Genomic DNA, 22,439 nt, shown 5'->3' with positions numbered 1-22,439 from the left:
GGAGTTCCGCCAGCCTTCACAGGGCATGGCCAATACTTGATTGGCATCTGTGCCAATGGATGCCATACTGACCTCCCCCTCCCTGTGATTCACAGGATCCACTCCCAATCCACCCTGCCATCGCATGTCTACGGCTGAGATGGGTCAAAAGGACCAAACGTGTTGGAACACTCTACAAACAAAAAAACAGAAAAGAACAGCTGATGCTGGAAATCACAAACAAAAAGGGAAAATGCTGGCAAAACTCAGCAGGTCCGGCAGCATCCATGGAGAGAAAGCAGAGTTAACGTTTCCGGCCCAGTGACCTGTCTTTAAACACTGAAAAACACTCTGCTTTCTCTCCGCAGGTGCTGTCAGACCTGCTGAGTTTCTCCAGCAATTCCTGATTTTGTGGGAATGCTCTGATTTCCAACTTCCCCTCAAAGTTATTGAGAATCCTGACTTGGCTGTAGGTGGGCTGTTCATGCTAGTTCTAGTTACTAGGTCAGTAATATTAGAGTTCCCTACTGCACATCACCATGGAAACACCCTCATTACAGGCTGTTCCAGGAGGAGAGTCACCCCCACTTCACACATGTGAGGTCAGACATATCAAAGGTATATGGTCTGTAACCAGTGTTATGGACCAGACCAGACCCCTTCCAAATATCTTCAAGAAGGGAGCTAGATCTTAACTTTCTCTTATTTTAAAGGCAGATTTGAAGTGGGTGTGATTTAAGCGAAAGAGAATTTATTTAAACATTACAATTTACACATGAACAAAGGAAAACAGAATTTAGAATAACTTAACTATTGGAAACTTAACTGACCCGACACAGCAACGCAAGTAGAGAGTTATTCCAATCCAGTAATATCCCATAAACACTCCCCTTAGTAAAAGGTAAATTCAAACACAGGTTCGTACAGGCAGGAGAGATTTCAGAGAGAAAAGTCAGCTAGGAATCATCTGCTGAAGCATGGCACCTTTCTCAGGACTGCAGCAACTTCTCTGCTACAGCTAAACCAGCAGCTCCTCACTGCTACAGCAAAACCAGCAGCTCCTCACTGCTACAGCGAAACCAGCACCTTTTCCCTGTTACAGTGAAACCAGCAGCTTCTCCCTGTTACAGCGAAACCAGCAGCTCCTCACTGTTACAGCTAAACCAGCAGCTCCTCACTGTTACAGCTAAACCAGCAGCTCCTCACTGTTACAGCGAAACCAGCAGCTCCTCACTGTTACAGCTAAACCAGCAGCTCCTCACTGTTACAGTGAAACCAGCAGCTCCTCACTGTTACAGCGAAACCAGCAGCTCCTCACTGTTACAGTGAAACCAGCAGCTCCCCACTGCTACAGCAAAACCAGCAGCTCCTCACTGTTACAGTGAAACCAGCAGCTCCTCACTGTTATAGCTAAACCAGCAGCTCCTCACTGTTACAGCGAAACCAGCAGCTTCTCCCTGTTACAGCGAAACCAGCAGCTCCTCACTGCTAGAGCTAAACCAGCAGCTCCTCACTGTTACAGCTAAACCAGCAGCTCCTCACTGTTACAGCGAAACCAGCAGCTCCCCACTGCTACAGCAAAACCAGCTGCTCCTCACTGTTACAGTGAAACCAGCAGCTCCTCACTGCTACAGCAAAACCAGCAGCTCTTCACTGTTACAGTGAAACCAGCAGCTCCTCACTGTTACAGCGAAACCAGCAGCTCCTCACTGCTACAGCTAACCCAGCAGCTCCTCACAGTTAGAGCGAAACCAGCAGCTCCCCACTGCTACAGCAAAACCAGCAGCTCCTCACTGTTACAGTGAAACCAGCAGCTCCTCACTGCTACAGCAAAACCAGCAGCTCCTCACTGTTACAGTGAAACCAGCAGCTCCTCACTGTTACAGCTAAACCAGCAGCTCCTCACTGCTACAGCTAAACCAGCAGCTCCTCACTGTTACAGCGAAACCAGCAGCTCCCCACTGCTACAGCAAAACCAGCAGCTCCTCACTGTTACAGTGAAACCAGCAGCTCCTCGCTGTTATAGCTAAGCCAGCAGCTCCTCACTGTTACAGCTAAACCAGCAGCTCCTCACTGTTACAGTGAAACCAGCAGCTCCTCACTGTTATACCTAAACCAGGAGCTCCTCACTGTTACAGCTAAACCAGCAGCTCCTCACTGTTACAGCGAAACCAGCAGCTTCCCCCTGTTACAGCAAAACCAGCAGCTCCTCACTGTTACAGTGAAACCAGCAGCTCCCCACTGCTACAGCAAAACCAGCAGCTCCTCACTGTTACAGTGAAACCAGCAGCTCCTCACTGTTACAGCTAAACCAGCAGCTCCTCACTGCTACAGCTAACTCAGCAGCTCCTCACTGTTACAGTGAAACCAGCAGCTCCCCACTGCTACAGCAAAACCAGCAGCTCCTCACTGTTACAGTGAAACCAGCAGCTCCTCGCTGTTATAGCTAAACCAGCAGCTCCTCACTGTTACAGCTAAACCAGCAGCTCCTCACTGTTACAGTGAAACCAGCAGCTCCTCGCTGTTATAGCTAAACCAGCAGCTCCTCACTGTTACAGCTAAACCAGCAGCTCCTCACTGTTACAGCTAAACCAGCAGCTCCTCACTGTGACAGCGAAACCAGCAACTTCCCCCTGTTACAGCGAAACCAGCAGCTCCTCACTGTTACAGCGAAACCAGCAGCTTCCCCCTGTTACAGCGAAACCAGCAGCTCCTCACTGTTACAGCGAAACCAGCAACTTCCCCCTGTTACAGCGAAACCAGCAGCTCCTCACTGTTACAGCGAAACCAGCAGCTTCCCCCTGTTACAGCGAAACTAGCAGCTCCTCACTGTTACAGCGAAACCAGCAGCTCCTCACTGTTACAGTGAAACCAGCAGCTCCTCGCTGTTATAGCTAAACCAGCAGCTCCTCACTGTTACAGCGAAACCAGCAGCTCCTCACTGTTATAGCTAAACCAGCAGCTCCTCACTGTTACAGCGAAACCAGCAGCTCCTCGCTGTTATAGCTAAACCAGCAGCTCCTCACTGTTACAGCGAAACCAGCAGCTCCTCACTGTTACAGCTAAACCAGCAGCTTCCCCCGTTACAGCGAAACCAGCAGCTCCTCACTGTTACAGCGAAACCAGCAGCTCCTCACTGTTACAGTGAAACCAGCAGCTCCCCACTGCTACAGCAAAACCAGCAGCTCCTCACTGTTACAGTGAAACCAGCAGCTCCTCACTGTTACAGTGAAACCAGCAGCTCCTCACTGTTTTAGCTAAACCAGCAGCTCCTCACTGTTACAGCTAAACCAGCAGCTCCTCACTGTTACAGTGAAACCAGCAGCTCCCCACTGCTACAGCAAAACCAGCAGCTCCTCACTGTTACAGCTAAACCAGCAGCTCCTCACTGTTACAGCTAAACCAGCAGCTCCTCACTGCTACAGCGAAACCAGCAGCTTCTCCCTGTTACAGCGAAACCAGCAGCTTCTCCCTGTTACAGCGAAACTAGCAGCTCCTCACTGTTACAGCTAAACCAGCAGCTCCTCACTGTTATAGCTAAACCAGCAGCTCCTCACTGTTACAGCGAAACCAGCAGCTCCTCACTGTTACAACAAAATCAAACTAGAAGCGATCTAAGCTGGGAGAACTGGCCACTCCCCTGTCCTTGTGAAAGTAGACATTTCAGCATCTCTGCCTTTACGATCTCCCTTGAAAAAAACCAAGGACAAGCTAACCTTGTTTCAGTGACAGCATGGTCACACCATTAAGTATCCTTGCTTTAGATTCATCCCACTTGTCCCAATGAAAAGCAGCCGTCGGGCAGATTCTAACAGTGGTTGAAATGAGCTGGTGCATTGCCGATTGTGAACATTAACAATCCAGGCCCCATTCCTGAAGAAGGGCTTATGCCCGAAACGTCGATTCTCCTGCTCCTTGGATGCTGCCTGACCTGCTACGCTTTTCCAGCAACACATTTTCAGCTCTGATCTCCAGCATCTGCAGCCCTCACTTTCTCCCCATTCAGAGTCAGGCAGAACAGCTTCTAAAAGTAAGTGATGCTCATTGGTCACTGCATTTAACTGTCAAAGCACTGGGAGCTCTTGTGGTACAGTGGTAGTGTCCCTTCCTCTGAGGCCTGGGTTCAGATTCCAGCTGCTCCATCGATGTGTACTAACATTCCAGAATAGGTTGACCTCAAATAGAAGTGTAGACACTTTGATAATTTAATTCAAGATAGTGGTAAAAGAAAGTGAATGGAACATGGTTGGTTCAGATGGGTTGGACGAAAGGGTCTGTTTCCATGCTGTATGACTCTATATCATGACGTTCCATGAAGCAAAACAAAACAAGTGCAGTCGTTTCTGACATAACACAATGGCTCTGTTCTTGGGCAATCTCATGTTATAGTCGCACCATTTAGACCAATGGGACTGGAATCACATTATAGCCAATACAGGTGAGGAAAGTTCACGTTCTGCAGATAACACTCTAAATTCTTCAATCACATTCAAGCCAATTGGTGCTGAAGAAACACGCGTTATAGCAGAACTGGCCGCATTTAAAGAAAAAGAATATTGAAGCATTAACATTTGGAGCAAGAGTAGACCATTCATCACTCAACATGACCATGTCTGATGACCACAGCAACACTATATTCCTGCTTTCCCCCCTTACCCCTTGATGCTATTAAAATCATTTTTAAAATCTGCCTCTTTCATGATTATACTCAATGACCGGCCTTTCTAAGATAGAGAATTCCACAGATTCAATCCCCTTAGCATCAAGAAATCTCTTCTGATCTGAGTTCGAAATGGTCTCCCCTGAACCCTGAGATTTTGTCCCTCGTTCTAGACTCGTCAACCAGAGGAAACTCCTTCCTCCATGTAATTTGTTCCCCGTGGGAATTTTATCCCTTTCAATCAGATCTCCTCTCATTTTTCTAAACTCCAGTCGATTCGAGTCAATTTGAACCAGTCTCTCCCCATCGGACAGTTCTGCTATTCCCCGGTATCAGTCTCAAGAGCTGAGTTCTTCATAAACTAAAATTGAAAAGAAACAAAACCAGAAATTGCCGCAGCAGGTCTGGCAGCGTCCGTGGAGGGGGAGAGAGAAGCAGGATTAGCATTTCAGGTCGAGTGAGCCTTCTTCATAGTAGCATCCTGCTGAGTTTTTTGAGGAATTTCTGATTTCCAGCATCCACGATTTTGTTTTATGTTTTAAAAGCCATTTAGTTCTTGGTTTGCTCAAAACTAAAAAAAAAAGACATTGAGTTCTTCTGCGGGGTGTGGGTTCTGGACAGGAAATGGTTCCAGTCGGGGAAAGTGGAAATGGATGTTTGTGCTAAACTATAGATTGACAGTAAAACCATTGCAAATTGCTGAATGTCTTTGGTACCTAACCCTACATAGTCAGGAATCACACGACACCTGTGACTCCTGTAGGGGTGTTAAGTTCATTTGCATGAGTTGTATGACCCTTTGATCTTTCCTTTATAAATTCTGTGTCTAAGGTCTCCCCATCTCACTAACACCTGACAAAGGAGCAGCACTCTGAAAGCTAGTGTTTCCAAATAAACCTGGTGTTGGACTATAACCTGGTGTTGGACTATAACCTGGTGTTGGACTATAACCTGGTGTTGGACTATAACCTGCGATTTTTGACTATGTTTATATGGAGTGAAAAATAAGTTCTTTCTCAGTGAATGTTAGATGGATGAACACTTCATTGTAGCCTCATTTGAAAATGCCTTAATGAAACCCACAGCTGAGAAACACAATTCCTTGGGTTGCCTGTTCTGGTCTATGTATGGTTCTGGATGATGTGTTACAAACTCTGACCTTCAATGTTCAGATACTAGATAGATGTGTGACTAAGCCCCTCAGAGTGCTGGCTAAGTGGTAACTACCCAGGAAGTTTCATCTTCCAGTGGGCAACTACACAGCGTCTGAAACCCCCTGTTAAAGTTCAGATGCACTGACCTTAATAATTAGTCGGGGAATGTTAAAGGATTAATCTGTGGGTAACTGTGAAACTAATGTCGGAATCATTCCTATCCATTCTTACCCCAACTCCATCTGCTCCCCCACACCTACACAAACAATCCACCCAATCCCAAGTGCCCAATCCCTCCCTGCCCCAACAACTCAACTCCAGAACCTAACACATCCTCCCCTCTCTCAGGTAACTGCCACCCTCCACTCTCACCCACTTACCTGCCACCTCTTGGCTGTTTAGCTGCCAGCACACTCATCCTCTCACCCGAAAACTACCCCCTTGCCACTCTACATCCTCACCCAGCCACCAGACACTTAACCCACATCACCCCTGAGCACTGACCTCACCCCCAATCCTTTCCTGCCAAAGGGCATTGTGGGTCTGGAGACACCACACAGGCCAGAGTGGTTCAAGAGGGCAGCTGAACACCACATTCCCGAGGGCAATTAGGGACGGACAGTAAACGCTGGCCTGGAGGAATGTCCACATCCTGTGAGTGAATGAAATAAACTAATCTCGGCTCTCAAATAAACAACTGATGTGGGCAGCCCGCGGTGGGGCAGTCTTTGCCGAATGTATTTACATCTGAAAGACAAATGAACCATTTTTTGTGCTATTTACTGGACAAACAGTTAATGGTTGCACTAAAAGGAGAGAGATGGAAATTGTTGTTTAGTTTAAATGAAGAATGACATGGCAGAATGCGACTTTTGGTGGACACGTCCTTCTTCCATCTCAGAGCTGTCCCTGTCTGTATGGAGCTTTCCTCTGAACATTCCTGAGGAAGCAATTCCACCAACAGAGAGACATATAGGACCAGGGGTTAGCCCATTCAGCCCAGTGAGTCTCTTTTCCCACTCAGAGCTGAACAATGCCTCAATTCTGTTGCCCCAGGTTCTCTACGTATTTTCCAGTTGGGATGCATCAAAATGACTATCAATCTTTGCATAAGAGAGCCCCAATTGTTGCAGTAATTGTGGGAAAGAGAGTGTGAGAATGGGATTGGCTGCATTGTGTTATGGACCAGGCCAGATCACTCTCAAAACGCTTTAAGAAGGTAACCCAGACCCTAACTCCTCCTTACTTTAAAGGCAGGTGTATAGTAGACATTCCAGGAGTGATGCAGCTGGTCAAACCACTCGGCTTTAAGCAAAACAGAATGTATTTACCCGCTACAAGTTGAAACACAAACAAAAGAAAACAGAATTTAGAACAACGTAACTATTTGGAAACCCAACCCACTCAAAATTGCAACTTAATGAAGGAGCTGTTCCAATCCCCGCGATATTCCAAAAACACACACCATGACAAATGGTAGATTCAAACTCAGGTTCTTACAGGCAGGAGAGATTGCAGAGAGAAGAGCCAGGCAAGAAACATCTGCTGAAACATGGAACCTTTTTTTCAGAATAACAGCTTCCATGTTGCCAGCAGTTTCTGACTGCCTGCTAAAACAAATCAAACTGGAATTAAACTAGAACTGGGAGAACCAGCCACTCCCCTGCCACTATTTAAAGTAGATATTCCAGACATATTGGGTCCTCTGCATTTACAACCCCTCTTGAAAAAAAGACAAGGACAAAATAACCTTGTTAAAAGGATACCATTGACATAATTGTTCTACAGAAATCCAGCATGGACTCAATGGGCCGAATACTCTTCTTCTGCACTCTGTAAGAAAATGTTTGCCCCGGAAGGAGTGCACCAGAGTGACAGGAACGCTTTGAGTTTTGCGTTTATGTTAGAAAAGCACTTCCTGACTTCTCTCCTGAGTGGTGTTTCGTTTCTCTTTACTATAAAATATCCCTTCATTCTTGATGGCCACATGTCCTTTCACTGTAGCAGGATTAAACACTCTGGAAGTTCCTCACTGGCTGCACTAACACTATGGACTCCAGCTGTTCAGTTAGCACTGAGCAGGAACTGATAGTCTTGGCCGGTGATGCCCAGCTGGAGATCTTGATCAGATTGCCATTCAATCTTCTATCCCTGTCTTTGGGAGGCACTCCCATGGCAACAGGAGTGAAGTTCTTGCCCGCTTGAGTTGTAGGCCTTGACGTGACTAAATTACCCAACGATGGGCCTACACACTCTGCCACAGATGGGTCAGGTGGTCTTTGAAGAAACGGGGAGGTGGGATGCTGGGATTTTGCACAATCTTTCTGCTGTTTGCTATACCCTAGACCCTGAGCCTGTTGGAGATACTTGAGATGGTTGGCACCTTCACGGGCACTTTGATTCCAATTCAACCCACCCATGGAAACATCATCCAAATTCGAGCAACTATCCTCATTAGTCAACCCTCGAAGCATTCCTGCCACTCTGATGCACCCCTTCCAGGGTAAACATATTCTTACAGAGTACGGAAGGAGACCATTCAGCCTATCCAGTCCATGCTTGATCTCTGGAGAACAATGCAGTCAGTCCCATTCTCATTCTCTATGCAGACTGTCCTCTACGTTCCTGTCCCTTTGTTGCTGTGTTGTGACACCAGAAACTTCAAATTGCCAGAAAGCGGGTCTGGTCACTGACCTGTGAAAGAGCAGTCACTCTGCAGCTTTATCAGAATCATCGTTACACATTGCTTTTGTCACGTAATGCTTTGAAAAGGTTGATTCAGTATTTATTTAGAAATTACGTTTGACTGTTCCGATGGACTGGGGTCATGTCGGGAGACAAATAAGATCACAAGACCCTGAAGTATTGACTCATATGGCAGTAACACTGTGCTATCTGTGCAGTAAGATGACCCACAGCCAATCAGCTGATGTAACACCCCGAGAGAGAGAGATTTTCATGTAAAATGACTCTTCAAAGCCTGAAACATGAAAGCTCCTGACAAAAGAGGGAATCAGTCCGTTGTTTTTAACCAGCCTGCTGTGTTCTTGAGAGAGGAGCAGTGAGACGATTGTGTTACCTTGACTGTAGGTGACTCGGATGTTTATGTTTTCTTTAACGTTGGTGCTGTCAGGTGAGAAGTGAAACCCATGGGTGTGTAAAGAATGTTTTCAATCATTGGAACAGCAACTGTCCTCCTGAATCCATCGATGGGGAGCAGGGGTGCGACAGTGGGACACTGAGTCGGTAACATGGAGCTGAGGGTCCTGTGTGCAGGTTGTTTAACTCCCTGGGGACCGGGGTGGAGTATATCTCGAGTTGCTGCTGCCGACCAGTCTCATCGTCCAAGATAAATACTGGTGGCACTCATGCTGTGTTGAACAGCCATTTCCACTTCTACAAACCAGAGAATAAGGACTGCAAGTAGACCTACACAGACCGCACTCCGAGTTATTGTACCTTTCGTGCTTCACAGGTTATCGTTTGAACAGCCCTAATCGAGAACCTTTTTGTGAATGTTGGTAGAACAATGACAAAACATACAGGTATTACTGTGCTGCCAGTCTCAATGTCCTCACCAAGATCTATGACATGGACACAACAGCATTCACCTTACTGATGGAGGGCACATTCAAAGCAATTCCACAAGGATAGGGGCGATGTGGATATGAAATCCTTAAAAGGAATATGTGCCAATTCTGGAAGACGAGTAATGAGCAGCATTCAATCGAGTGGCCCTCACTTCTTGTGAAAGTATTCCCAGGTTTTCCAGAACGGCAGACAATGCAATCCTGAATATTTCTCTGTTATCATGGCCTATTGCTTATAACGTACAAGATTACTATCTGGTCCTCCCCCCAGGTAGCTCAGAGGGAATATTGCTGGTAACACTGACGTGCGGACTCAGCCTCCTGTTCAATTGGTGTGAGGTAAACATGACGGGCCTTGTTTGTGGCCATGGTGTTAATTGGGAGGTGGCAATGTACTCAGCTCGTAATCCAGAGGCCTACTTGAACATTTCTGGGTTTGAACCCCATCTTGACAGATGGCGAAATTTAAATTCATTAAAAATCTGGAATAAGATTGACCCCACGGTGGCCGTGTTGTAAAAATTTCATTTAAGGCCTTCAGGAAAGCAAATCTGCTGATCTGGTCTGGTCTGGCCTACACGTGACTCCAGACCCACAACAATGTGGTTGACTTTTAACTACCCTCTAGGTAATTAGAGGTGGGGCAGTAAACCTAGCTAGCGACACCCACATCCTATGAATGAATAAAACACATTCCAGCCCGTCCAGTCTGCTCCAAGATTCAATGCGATTATGGCTGATCTGCTAATCCTCAACTCCACTTTCCTACCTTCTCCCCATAACCTTTGATTTCCTTACTGATTAAAAATCTATCTCTGCCTCGAATATTTTTAAAGTTAAAAATCACACCACACCAGGTTGTAGTCTAACAGGTTTATTTTGGAAGCATTAGCTTTCAAAGCCAGCATTTCCAAATAAACCTGTTGGACTCTAACCTGGTGTGCACGCTTTAGGCTCTCTGCCTTTATTCCTGATGAAGGGCTTTTGCCCGAAACATCGATTTTACTGCTCCTTGGATGCTGCCTGAACTGCTGTGCTCTTCCAGCACCACTAATCCAGAATCCGGTTTCCAGCATCTGCAGTCATTGTTTTTACCTTTGTCCACCCCAGTCCAACACCAGCTCCTCTATATCTTGAAGCAGGTGGGACTTGAACCCAGGGCCGCCTTCTATTTAAGACCCAGCTTCGACAGCTCTATGTGATAAAGGCTCCCACAGACTCATGACCCTCTAAGGGAAGAAGTTCCTCCTCATCTCTGTCTTCTCTAGGTGACCCCTTATTCAGAGACTTATCCCTTTGCATTCTCCCAGAAGGGGAAACAATTTTTCTGCGTCTACCTTGTCAAGTCCCTCCGAGAAGTTTGTATGTTTTAACAGCGAGATGCCCTTTGGTCCTTGCATCTTGAGGTGAAACATTTGACAGCAGCAGCAAGACTCCCCGTCTCTCAATGAGGGACCAGGGATCATCTTCTGAGGCTTGGGAACTCACAAGTCAGCAAGGCAACTTTGACTGATGTGTTTGACGATATTTAAAACAACCGCGCGCTTATCTGAAGACATTTTAATCTGTCATACAGTCCTTTAAGTACATTGAGCAAACTACAGGGGGAGTGAACATTAAACTTTAGCGATAAATCCATTTTGCTAAATAACTGTCACTGCAGGGGTTATCAAGAGACAGGGAGTAGAGGAGCACCAGAGGTAGGAAATACAGTCAGTGAATAGTGGGAGTCTCATGATGGGCTGAATGGCCTACTCCCATTCCTATCAGCCCAGGCACTGGTGCAGGGTTTGTTGTTTAGTTCAATGTTATCACCAGTTATATTCAGTATATGGGCACCAATCTAACACAAGATAAGATAGCACTCTTAAAGAAACTCCCTCTCTTGGTGTATACCTTTATGTCTAATTAATCCCTTTGTACGGATTCCAGTCATGTTAGTGTACTGACAAAACCTATAATCACAGGTCCTTCACTTCACTCTCAGTCAACACAGAGTGCTGTCTCCCAACACAGCTGAACTTTGGAAAAGCTGACGTCTGCCGTGGATATGGCTGAGTGCCAGAACATTGGCCACAGGTTGAAGATTTCGCAAGTGCCTTCCATGACCAAGTGGTTACTGAGAGTTGCTGGTGATGACGTTGCTCTGAATCAATCCTGCGGTTGATGCAAAAATTGTATTTTGACCAACGCCCTCCATTTGCTAAGGGGCTGGAACCCAGTGTTTGGGGGAGTTGTGGAACCTGAGCTTGTGATTATCAGCAGCTGGTTACTTTGTAACATATTTTATAATACTATTTTTATCGTACACTTTGCACCATTGCCTATAAATCTGACCCCCACGTCATTAGCACTGGCCTGCTACCTTTGATTATCATTGTGATTAATGATGGGAGTCATGTCCAATGAACAGATCACCAGTACCCCCTCTTAAAGTGTAATTTCAACAATCAAATGTAAATTTAATGCAGTATTACAGTCTCTCCAGGATCCACTGGTTGTAGGAGCCTCAAGACAGCCCAAAAACTGGGTGTTCACCATTGCCCCAGCCAGAGTCGAGAGTGTGGTGCTGGAAAAGCACAGCAGGTCAGGCAGCATCCGAGCAGCAGGAGAGTCAGAGTTTCGGGCATAAGCCCTTCATCAGGAATGAGGGTGCGAAACGTCGATTCACCCGCACCTCAGATGCTGCCTGACCTGCTGTGTTTTTCCAGCGCCACCCTTTTCGACTCTGACTCTCCAGCATCTGCGGTCCTCACCATCTCCCTAGCCATCCAGGTGTAGCTGCAGAAGAGAGGGGGACATTTCCAAACAAGCCCCCTCAGTCACTGTCTGACAGGACCTGCCGGTGGGGGTCACAGTGGACAAGCCCAGGAGCATCTTCTCCTTGCCCACAGCCTCCCTGTACCCGAGTGGCCAAAGACCAGACCCATGGCTGTAACTGGGGGACAGTAGAAGACTATACACAAAGCACAGACGTTGCCAGGTCCAGACCCGGCCTGGATAACCATTGAATCTGCCGTAACTTTTATTGTATTGCTGCCCTGCTAAGGTCCCACATTAACAAATCATGAAACCTCACGCTGCACAGGGAGCCATTCGGCCCTGTGTGTTTGTGTCAGCTCATTAAACGAGCATCATTTCAACTCTCATGTCGTTTTGAATGGTTTGATTTAGTATTATTATTACAAACCTGCTGCAAATACCAACTTGCTGAATGTAAAACTTATAAATCTATGGACTTAATAACCTTTCTGTTCCTCTTGCCTTTGTTGGTACTGTACAGAAAGCGAGTTGTTGTGTAAATACTGAAAGCAACTTTCGGCTGTAATTTAAGCTTTCTCTTTAGTAGAAGCACTTTGTCGTCTTGCATAGCACTTGAGAAGATCATTAGCTGCCCCATCCTTCTCCAACTCCCAGCATTGGTATCATGGAGATGCCCAGGATGGCAGTATGGAGGAATAGAGCCCACATTCGCCTCCTGCATCAATAAAAACTCAAAGAACTACCGATCGCTTCTCAGATCCAATCTTATGACATGTTTCCTTGAAGATTTTTGGAGTTAACTCCCTGTTAGAGGGCCTGAGTTGTCTTGGCTCTTGCCCAGATGTATTTATGCAGAAACATTTGCTCGTGAACTATATATATTTTTTTCATATTATGCAATGCCAATTATTGTTCAAAATTAGTAAATAAATGCCACATGTTTCTTTGAAATTGAGAAGTGTGCATTATTGGAAGGAAGACTGGGGAGTAATGCTTTTCCATTGAGGGATTGTATTTTACCAGTGGTATGTTTTTTTTAACATGTGGGCAGTGAACAGCAACATTCAGAATGGCAGGCATAGATTCATTTTAATCCACTCATTTTAATGTCTGAGCTGGACTGAGTGAGTAACTCGAGCAGAATTTGCAGCATCCCTATCAGATGGTAACTGTACCAAAACCGCTGTCATCACACATTTCAGCATTAAACAGATTGCTTCCTCTTATAGTAGCCTGGCAGCAATGTCACACTCATGTACAGTACAGACACTCGGTGGACATGGGTTTGAATCCTACCACTGGTTAAATTTAAATTCAATTGATAAAATCTGAAATTGAAAGTTAGTCTCAGTAATGGCGATCCATGAGGCGGTATCTAGATTGTGCCATCCTTACCCACCCATCAGCAGCCACTTTGCAACATCTGAACTTTGCTAGGAAGAGACAGAAGCTTGAACCATTTTCCGTTGTGCTCATTAGGATGTGAATGGCAGAAACCAAAGTAATCTACACAGCAGGAGGAGATGGTGCTGATAGGTTCAACAGTTGTTGGTATGGAGATACAGCGGGAACTGTTAACCATTGATCATGGTTAGCAGATGAGCAATAGACCAGTGAGGTAGTCTGTCACTGTTCCATTGTTCCAACCACCTCACAGAGTGAAAGAGCATTTCCCGTTCCCCCCCTTTGCTAATGCTGTTCAAACCAACAAACACAATATCTACAACAAAGTGAAAGGGACGTTCCACTCCAGGAGTCTCCATGGCTGTATTTCCTCAGCATTGTTCACAATATTGTTTCATTTAGATAAAATGGAGCTTAATTTAGTTAAATGTGAGGTGCTGCATTTTGGGAAAACAAATCTTAGCAGGACTTATACACTTAATGGTAAGGTCTGAGGGAGTGTTCTAAACAAAGAGACATTTCAGGGCAGGTTCATAGCTCCTTGAAAGTGGAGTCGCAGGTAGATAGGATAGTGAAGGCGGCATTTGGTATGCTTTCCTTTATCGGTCAGAGCATTGAGTACAGGAGGTGGGAGGTCATGTTGCAGTATACTCAAAATTGGTTAGGACACTGTTGGAATATTGTGTGCAATTCTGGTTTTTCTAGCAGAAGGATGTTGTGAAACTTGAAAGTGTTCAGAAAAGATTTACAAGGATGTTGCCAGAGTTGGAGGATTTGAGCTATAGGGAGAGGCTGAACAGGCTGGGGCTGTTTTCCCTGGAGCGTCGGAGGCTGAGGGGTGACCTTATAGAGGTTTATAAAATCATAATGAGCGCAGATAGGGTAAATAGACAAAGTCTTTTCCCTGGGGGTGGGGGAGTCCAGAAATAGAGGGCATAGGTTTAGGGTGAGAGGGGAAAAATATAAAAGAGACCTAATGGGCAACATTTTCACACAGAGGGTGGTACGTGTATGGAATAAGCTGCTGGAGGATGTGGTACAATTGCAACATTTAAAAGGCATTTGGATGGGTATATGAATAGGAAGGGTTTGGAGGGATATGGGTCAGGTGCTGGCAGGTGGGACTAGATTGGGTTAGGATATCTGGTCGGCATGGACGGGTTGGACCGAAGGGTCTGTTTCCATGCTGTACATCTCTATGACTCTATATTGTCGAGACTGACCTTCGGTTCTGGGGACACAAGGCAATTCTGAAGGTTTAGTTACCCCGTCCTGTAGACATGTGACCCAGTGTTAACACTGAAAGATTCACCACCTCAATCTGGGTGTGAACAAAAACCAGAGCATCTTTTTCACACTTTTGTCACAGAGCAGAGTGTCACTCCAAAGTTGATTCATAGAATGATACAACATAGAGGGAGGTCAATTGGCCCATCATGACTGTGGGTCTATCTATATCACAAGGAGTGCAGTTGTTCAATTCCCACCATCTTCCCAAGGGTAATTATGGACAGACAATAAATGCCAGAGACTTATCACATCTCATGAATGAGTCAAGATTAGAGTGGTGCTGGAAAAGCACAGCTGGTCAGGCAGCATCCAAAGAGCAGGAAAATTGACGTTTCGGGCAAAAGCCCTTCAACAGGAATGAGGCTGGAAGTCTTTGGGGTGGAGAGATAAATGGGAGGGGGGGTTGGGCTGGGGAGAAGGTAGCTGAGAGTGCGATAAGTGGATGGGGGTGGGGTGAAGGTGATAGGTCAGAGAGGAGAGTGGAGTGGATAGGTGGGAAGGGAGGACAGGTCATGAGGATGGTGCTGAGCTGGAAGGTTGGAACTAGGGTAAGGTGGGGGGGAGGGGAAATGAGGAAACTGGTGAAGTCCACATTGATGCCCTGCGGTTGAAGTGTTCCGAGGCGAAAGATGAGGCGTTCTTCCACCAGGCGTCTAGTGGTGAGAGAGCGGTGGTGGAGGAGACCCAGGACCTGCATATCCTTGGCAGAGTGGGAGGGGGATTTGAAATGTTGGGCCACAGGACGGTGTGGTTGATTGGTGCACGTGTCCCGGAGATGTTCCCTAAAGCGCTCTGCTAGGAGGCGCCCAGTCTCCCCAATGTAGAGGAGATCGCATCGGGAGCAACGGATACAATAAATGACATTGGTGGATGTGCAGGTAAAACTTTGATGGATGTGGAAGGCTCCTTTGGGGCCTTGGATGGAGGTGAGGGAGGAGGTGTGGGCGCAGGTTTTGCAATTCCTGTGGTGGCTAGGGAGGGTGCCAGGTTGGGGGGGGTGGGTTGTTGTTGGCCGTGGACCTGACCAGGTAGTCACGGAGGGAACGGTCTTGGCACAAAGCGGATAAGGGTGGGGAGGGAAATATACCTCTGGTGGTGGGGTCTGTTTGGAGGTGGCGGAAATGTCGGCGGATGATTTGGTTTATGCGAAGGTTGGTAGGGTGGAAGGTGAGCACCAGGGGCGTTCTGTCCTTGTTGCGGTTGGAGGGGTTGGGTCTGAGGGCGGAGGTGCGGGATGTAGACGAGATGCGTTGGAGGGCATCTTTAACCACGTGGGAAGGGAAATTGCGGTCTCTAAAGAAGGAGGCCATCTGGTGTGTTCTATGGTGGAACTGCTCCTCCTGGGAGCAGATACGGCGGAGGCGGAGGAATTGGGAATACGGAATGGCATTTTTGCAAGAGATAGGGTGGGAAGAGGTGTAATCCAGGTAGCTGTGGGAGTCAGTGGGTTTGTAAAAAATGTCAATGTCAAGTCGGTCGTCATTAATGGAGATGGAGAGATCCAGGAAGGGGAGGGAGGTGTCAGAGATGGTCCAGGTGAATTTAAGGTCAGGGTGGAATGTGTTGGTGAAGTTGATGAACTGCTCAACCTCCTCGCGGGAGCACGAGGTGGCGCCAAGGCAGTCATCAATGTAGCGGAGGAAGAGGTGGGGAGTGGTGCCGGTGTAACTACGGAAGATCAACTGCTCTACGTAGCCAACAAAGAGACAGGCATAGCTGAGGCCCATACGTGTGCCCATGGCTACCCATTTGATCTGTAGGAAGTGGGAGGATTCAAAGGAGAAATTGTTAAGGGTGAGGACCAGTTCAGACTGAATAAGACTGTCAGTGGCAGGGTACTGTTGGGGACATCGAGAGAGGAAGAAATGGAGGGCTTGGAGGCCCTGGTCATGGCGGATGGAGGTGTAGAGGGATTGGATATCCATAGTGAAGATGAGGCGTTGGGGACCGGGGAAACTGAAGTCTTGGAGGAGGTGGAGGGCGTGGGTGATGTCTCGAACATATGTGGGGAGTTCCTGGACCGGGGGGGATAGGACAGTATTGAGGTAGGTGGAGAGAATTGCATAGTAAGGGAAGACCACTGAAGTGAATAATAGAAGTGGATTCTCTGTGTAGCTACATTGGGATAAAAGATCGGAATGTAGGCTTCTCTTTACACTCATTGTCAACTCAGAATACAGGAGCATGGAGACTGACAACAGCATTCGAGACGGAAGATCCAGTCAACTTATCCGACTCACCTCTTTGGGTCCCCTGGCCTTGGACTTTCTTTCCAGTGGCTAAAGCAGCAGTAACGTGGAGTTTGCAGTCTACACTTGGATATGAGGTAATGTCACTGACAGGTGAGTACTGCAGAACCCCAGGCTAATGTTCTCTCGGATTGGGCTTCAGAACCCACTGCTCCCCCTCCACGGCAGATGGGGAATTTGAAGTCAACAAAAATCTGGAATTGTAAGCTAGGCTAATGGTGACCATGTTTTCTATTTACTCATTCACGAGATGAGAACATCTCTGGCTAGGCCAGCATTTAATGCCCATCCCTAATTGCCCAGAGGGCAGTTAGGAGTCAACCACATGGCTGTGGGTCTGGAGTCACATGTAGGCCAGACCAGGTAAGGATGGCAGATTCCTTCCCTGAAGGACATTAGTGACCCGGATGGGTTTTAGAACATAGAAAAGTACAGCACAGTACAGGCCCTCAATGTTATGCTGACTTTTTATCCCACTGTAAGATCAGACGAACCTACATACCCTCCGTTTTACTACCATCCATATACCTATCCAAAAGTCACTTAAATGTCCTTAATGTATCTGACTCTATGACCACTGCATTCCACGCACCTACCATCCTGACAGTGGATTCATGGTCATCATTAGATCCTTAATTCCAGATTATTTTATTGAATTAAAATTCCACTATTTGTCGTGGCAGGATTTGAACCTGGGTCTCTGATTTAACAACCGAGCGATAATACCACTAGGCCATTGCCTTCCCCCCATCACACTGCCTCCTGTAGTAAATATCCACTTGGTTCACTAACACCCTTGAGAGAAGGGTCCCTCAGCTCACCTGGTCTGGCCTATACGTAACTCCAGGCTCACAACAATGTGGTTGACCCCTAATGGCCCTCTGAAATGGTTGTATAAGTTCTTGTAAATGCTGGCCCAGCCAGTGGTGCCCACATCCCATGAACAAACCTTCAAGCCTGAACAACAGACTATTACCACATGTTAGTGACATTGCCTGTCAGGGCTGGAATGTACAATGATTCACCTGATTGATACTGAGTCATGTTCTCTGCAGATTACCATCTCTCTGCCATCATCATACACGCTGCATGCAGCCTCTTATCATTCACAAAACAAAGGGCAGACTATCGCTGACTAATCTGATCAATGCTTTTTAAATTCCACTCAGCAAACCAGAAAGAATGAATCCACTACACAGTGCCATCAGCTTCTTGATAGATCGACAGCAATTTCAGCGCTGTTCATCATGTAACAAAAAGGACTTGACTGCTTGGAAGCCTCTTCAGACCAGCCACAAGGTGAGATTTAGTTCCTAGATTCATGGAATGATCCAACACAGATGGAGGCCATTAGGCCCGTCATGCCTGTCCTAGCCCCCTGAGAGAGCAATACAATTAGTTGCACTTTTTCTCTTTCCCCTTTTTCTTGCGATTTCAAATGAAGGCATAATTGCATTGATATAGCACCTTTTGCATCCAAAGTGCTTCACAGCCAACAGGTTCATTTTGCAGCGTGATTACTGCTGAACTACTGAATCTATTTTGCATATAGAATCCCTGCGGTGTGGAAGCAGGCCAGTCAGTCCAAACCGAACCTCTGAAGAGCATCCCACCCAACCTCTTGTAACTTTGCATTTCCCTTGGCTAATCCACCTAGGCACTATGAGGAATTTAGCATGGCCAGTCCAGTCAAACCAGCACGTCTTTGGACTGTGGCAGGAAACCAGAGGATACCTGCTCAGACACAGGGAGAATATGCAGTCATCTGAGGCTGGAATCAAACCCCGGGTCCCTGACGCTGTGAAACAGCAGTGCTGACCACTGAGCCACTGTGCTGCACCTACCTAGCACAGTTGCACATACAGTAAACAGCCAATTATTCTCTTTTATTTGAAGGAGGGACATCTATTAGTTTAGGCACCATGAGGACTCCTTCCTCTTCCTCAAGTAGTGCTACATGACCTGAACATGTCGGACGGTGTAGTGTCTCAGTCAGAAAAAGATAACTCACCCTGAGGTTCTGACAATTACCTCAAAGGGTTCGCACCCAAACCCCAGATTGAAGCTTTAACAAGGAGCCCTCCTGCCTTTGAGGCACAGGGTTGAGTGTTGACCCAAAGTGAGCGACGGAAGCAGTGAGGAGATGACCTTCCCCACCAAGATGGTGCTGACACTGGGCGACTCTTTGTGAATTGTCTACAGCAGATCTTATTCTCACATTTCTTACACTCATTCTGCATTTTTCAATCGCCTTATGATCTGTCACTGTACCTAGGTGCATGTGACAATAATACATCAAATCAAATCAAACTTTTCCACTTTGACAGCGGAGAGTTAAAGGGGGATTCTCCTGTTGAGACAGCCCGTGTAAAAAAAGGCAAATCAGGAATAGCCGTCTTCTCTGACAGGACCTGAGTATTGGTGAGAGAAGGTGCAGTTATGAGCAGCTTTCCATCTTATACCATCAGAACAATTCGCAAGAACACTAGTTTAAGGGAAAATCAACATTTTTTATTACACGAGAGTACAGTGCTGATTGGTTGACAACTGGACACTGATCTTTATCTCAAGAGGGTTGGAATGTAAAAGCAGCAATGTGCTACTGAGACTTTATAAAGCTCTGGTTAGGCCCTATTTAGAATACTGTGTCCAGTTTTGGGCCCCACACCTCAGGAAGGACATACTGGCACTGGAGCATGTCCAGCGGAGATTCACATGGATGATCCCTGGAATGATAGGCCAAACACACGATGAACGGCTGAGGATCCTGGGATTGTATTCATTAGAGTTTAGGAGGTTGAGGGGAGGTCTAATAGAAACTTACAAGATAGTGCATGGCTTAAAAAGGGTGGATACTCGGAAATTGTTTCCGTCAGGCGGGGAGACTAGGACTTGTGGGCACAGCCTTAGAATTAGAGGGGGTCAATTAGAATGGAAATGAGGAGACATTTCTTCAGCCAGAGAGTGGTGGGCCTGTGGAATTCATTGCCATGAAGCACAGTGGAGGCCGGGACGTTAAATGTCTTCAAGGCAGAGATTGATAAATTCTTATTCTCATAAGGAATTAAGGGATACGGGGAGAGTGCAGGTAATTGGTGTTGAAATGCCCATCAGCCATGATTGAATGGCGGAGTGGACTCGATGGGCCGAATGGCCTTACTTCCACTCCTATGTCATATGGTGTTATGGTCTTATGATTGGCAGAGATGCTGCTATGGAGAATGCACCAGTTGGTAATGATTGCCAGACCTGGTTTAAATTTCAAACCTGACAGGTTGACGCTGATTGGTCACGGTACAATGTTTCGGAATATCACTTTGAGTAAAACATGAGAAAGGTGCCAAAGGCTTCAAACTAACAAGGTACAAATCTCAGTCATCCTTTGTCACACAAAGACTGAGCAGCTTACAGACCAGGCTTTCCGAAAGGGTGATAACCTAGAATTATTTTTGAGAACAATGGGAAACTGTGTCCGTTGGAACACTGTACATGTTTCTTCTGAATCGATAAGTCAAGTGGTTCATCAACAAGAATCTCAAGAAATTCTATTTTTAAGTTTGTGGAAAGAGTCATAAGAGCAAGGAGTCCAGTTGGCTGAAGGGAAAAAGGAAAGAAATAATGAAAACAGCTTCACAAATACAGACCACCAGCCTGTGATGGTCTTCAGACTCTTCACTCATTTCTTACTCTTGAAGAAATTCTTAGTTCATTGACTCGGAGATGCTGGTGTTAGACTGGGGTGGGAAAAGTTAAAAATCAAACAACAGCAGGTTACAGTCCAACAGGTTTATTTATTTGACCACCTGATGAAGGAGCGACGCTCCAAAACCTTGTGCTTCCAAATAAACCCGTTGGACTATAACCTGGTGTGGTGTGATTTTTTAACTTAGTTCATTGAGTAATCTATGTTGACTTTAATGACAGTTTTATACAGATAATGTTGATTGTCCTTTTGTGTTCCCTTCTGTCAGACATTTCTTGTGTTCAAATCAATTCTATTTGTATGTTAGATTTTCTCTATAAAGTCACCACCACTGGAAAAATTGTGCAAAGGGCTTATTGATTGTTGAAGGAGCTGCCTCTTTCTAGTTTCCCATTTCGTTATGCAGGGGCATTGAAGAGCAGTTCCATAATTACCAGGTGGCGTCTGGTACCTTCAAGATGGCGGCGCAATAGGACACTTCAAACGGACCTCATCCACTCAGTCTGTTTCCTTCGTTTCTCTTTTTTTCTCTTTTGTGATTTTTTTTTCCTTCTTCCCTCTTCTTTCTTCCTGGGACTCTCGGCCTCCGGACTCAGCACAGACCCGGCAGGGCAGCCTCCTGGTGTGGTGTGGCGGTCTCTCGGCCTGTTGTGGTGTGGCGGTCTCTCGGCCTGTTGTGGCGGTCTCTCCACCTGGTGCGGCGGTCTCTCTGCCTGATGTGGTGTGGCGGTCTCTCGGCCTGGTGTGGTAGTCTCTCAGCCTGACATGGTAGTCTCTCGGCCTGGTGTGGTGGTCTTTCGACCCAGTGTGGCTTTTGCATGGACCTCCATTCCCACATTGGTTTTCGAAGTGTGGTCCCACAGTGGCTAAACCCTTAAGAAAGATTGTAATGTTTGAACTTTCAGCTTTATTCTGACCCTCATCTTAACTACAGCTTCCTGCCTGCCATCATGAAAGCTGCTGATTGTTTTCCTACATTAGATCCCCATGTCTGCACACCATTAGCTCAGTAAAACCTACAGATGTCTTGTAGTTTCAAAAAGGCGTTATGTAAATGCATGTATTATAATCATTGCAATGTTTAACTTTTAACTTTGTTCTTTCTTTCTACCTTGTTCTTAAGATTCTGTAGCTGAGTAATTGTACAAAAGATGACACTTTGTGTGGTGACATTATACACTGCACACTGTATTCCTCTATCCCTGTATCCCTGTATTCCTGTACTTGAGTTCACATGACAATAAGATAAAAATCAAATCAAATCAATGAGTGGCCATTCCTCATGTTTGTATCAAGAGAGTGAGTTCAATTGACTAAGGGATGGCTCCATTATGTCAGAGATTTACACTCACACACTCTGGAATGTGAGTCACTCTACTACAATTATTCTTGGCAAAAAACCGTGTCTCTTTATGATTTGAATTGAATTGAATTGAACTTTTTTGTAACGTGTACCGAGGCACAGTGAAAAGCTTTGTCTTGTGAGTAATGCAGGCAGATCACAGAGTTAAGTAGCATAGATAAGTAAATAATAGATAAACAGCGGCAAAAACAAAAACACAGGTATGGGTGAATGTTAAGAGTTTGTGAGTCCATTCAGTATTCTAACAACAGGAGGGTAGAAACTGTTCTGAAACCGGCTGGTGC

At 46.2% G+C, this 22,439-nt stretch overlaps 1 long non-coding RNA gene across 1 annotated transcript; it reads left to right on the top strand.

Annotated features, from left to right (window-relative positions):
• Window positions 1-18,280: 18,280 nt before the first annotated feature.
• On the top strand, window positions 18,281-22,058 carry LOC148145930 (uncharacterized). The gene is made up of 2 exons (XR_015760867.1): window positions 18,281-18,388; window positions 21,199-22,058. It is a non-coding gene; the product is annotated as an uncharacterized LOC148145930 (long non-coding RNA).
• The last annotated feature ends 381 nt before the right edge of the window (window positions 22,059-22,439 follow it).

Source organism: Chiloscyllium plagiosum, unplaced genomic scaffold, assembly GCF_037043375.1.
Source record: "Chiloscyllium plagiosum isolate Xiang-an unplaced genomic scaffold, Cpla_swu_hap1 HiC_scaffold_22, whole genome shotgun sequence".
Lineage (NCBI taxonomy): Eukaryota > Metazoa > Chordata > Chondrichthyes > Orectolobiformes > Hemiscylliidae > Chiloscyllium > Chiloscyllium plagiosum.
This window is presented reverse-complemented; position numbering and strand designations above follow the sequence as displayed.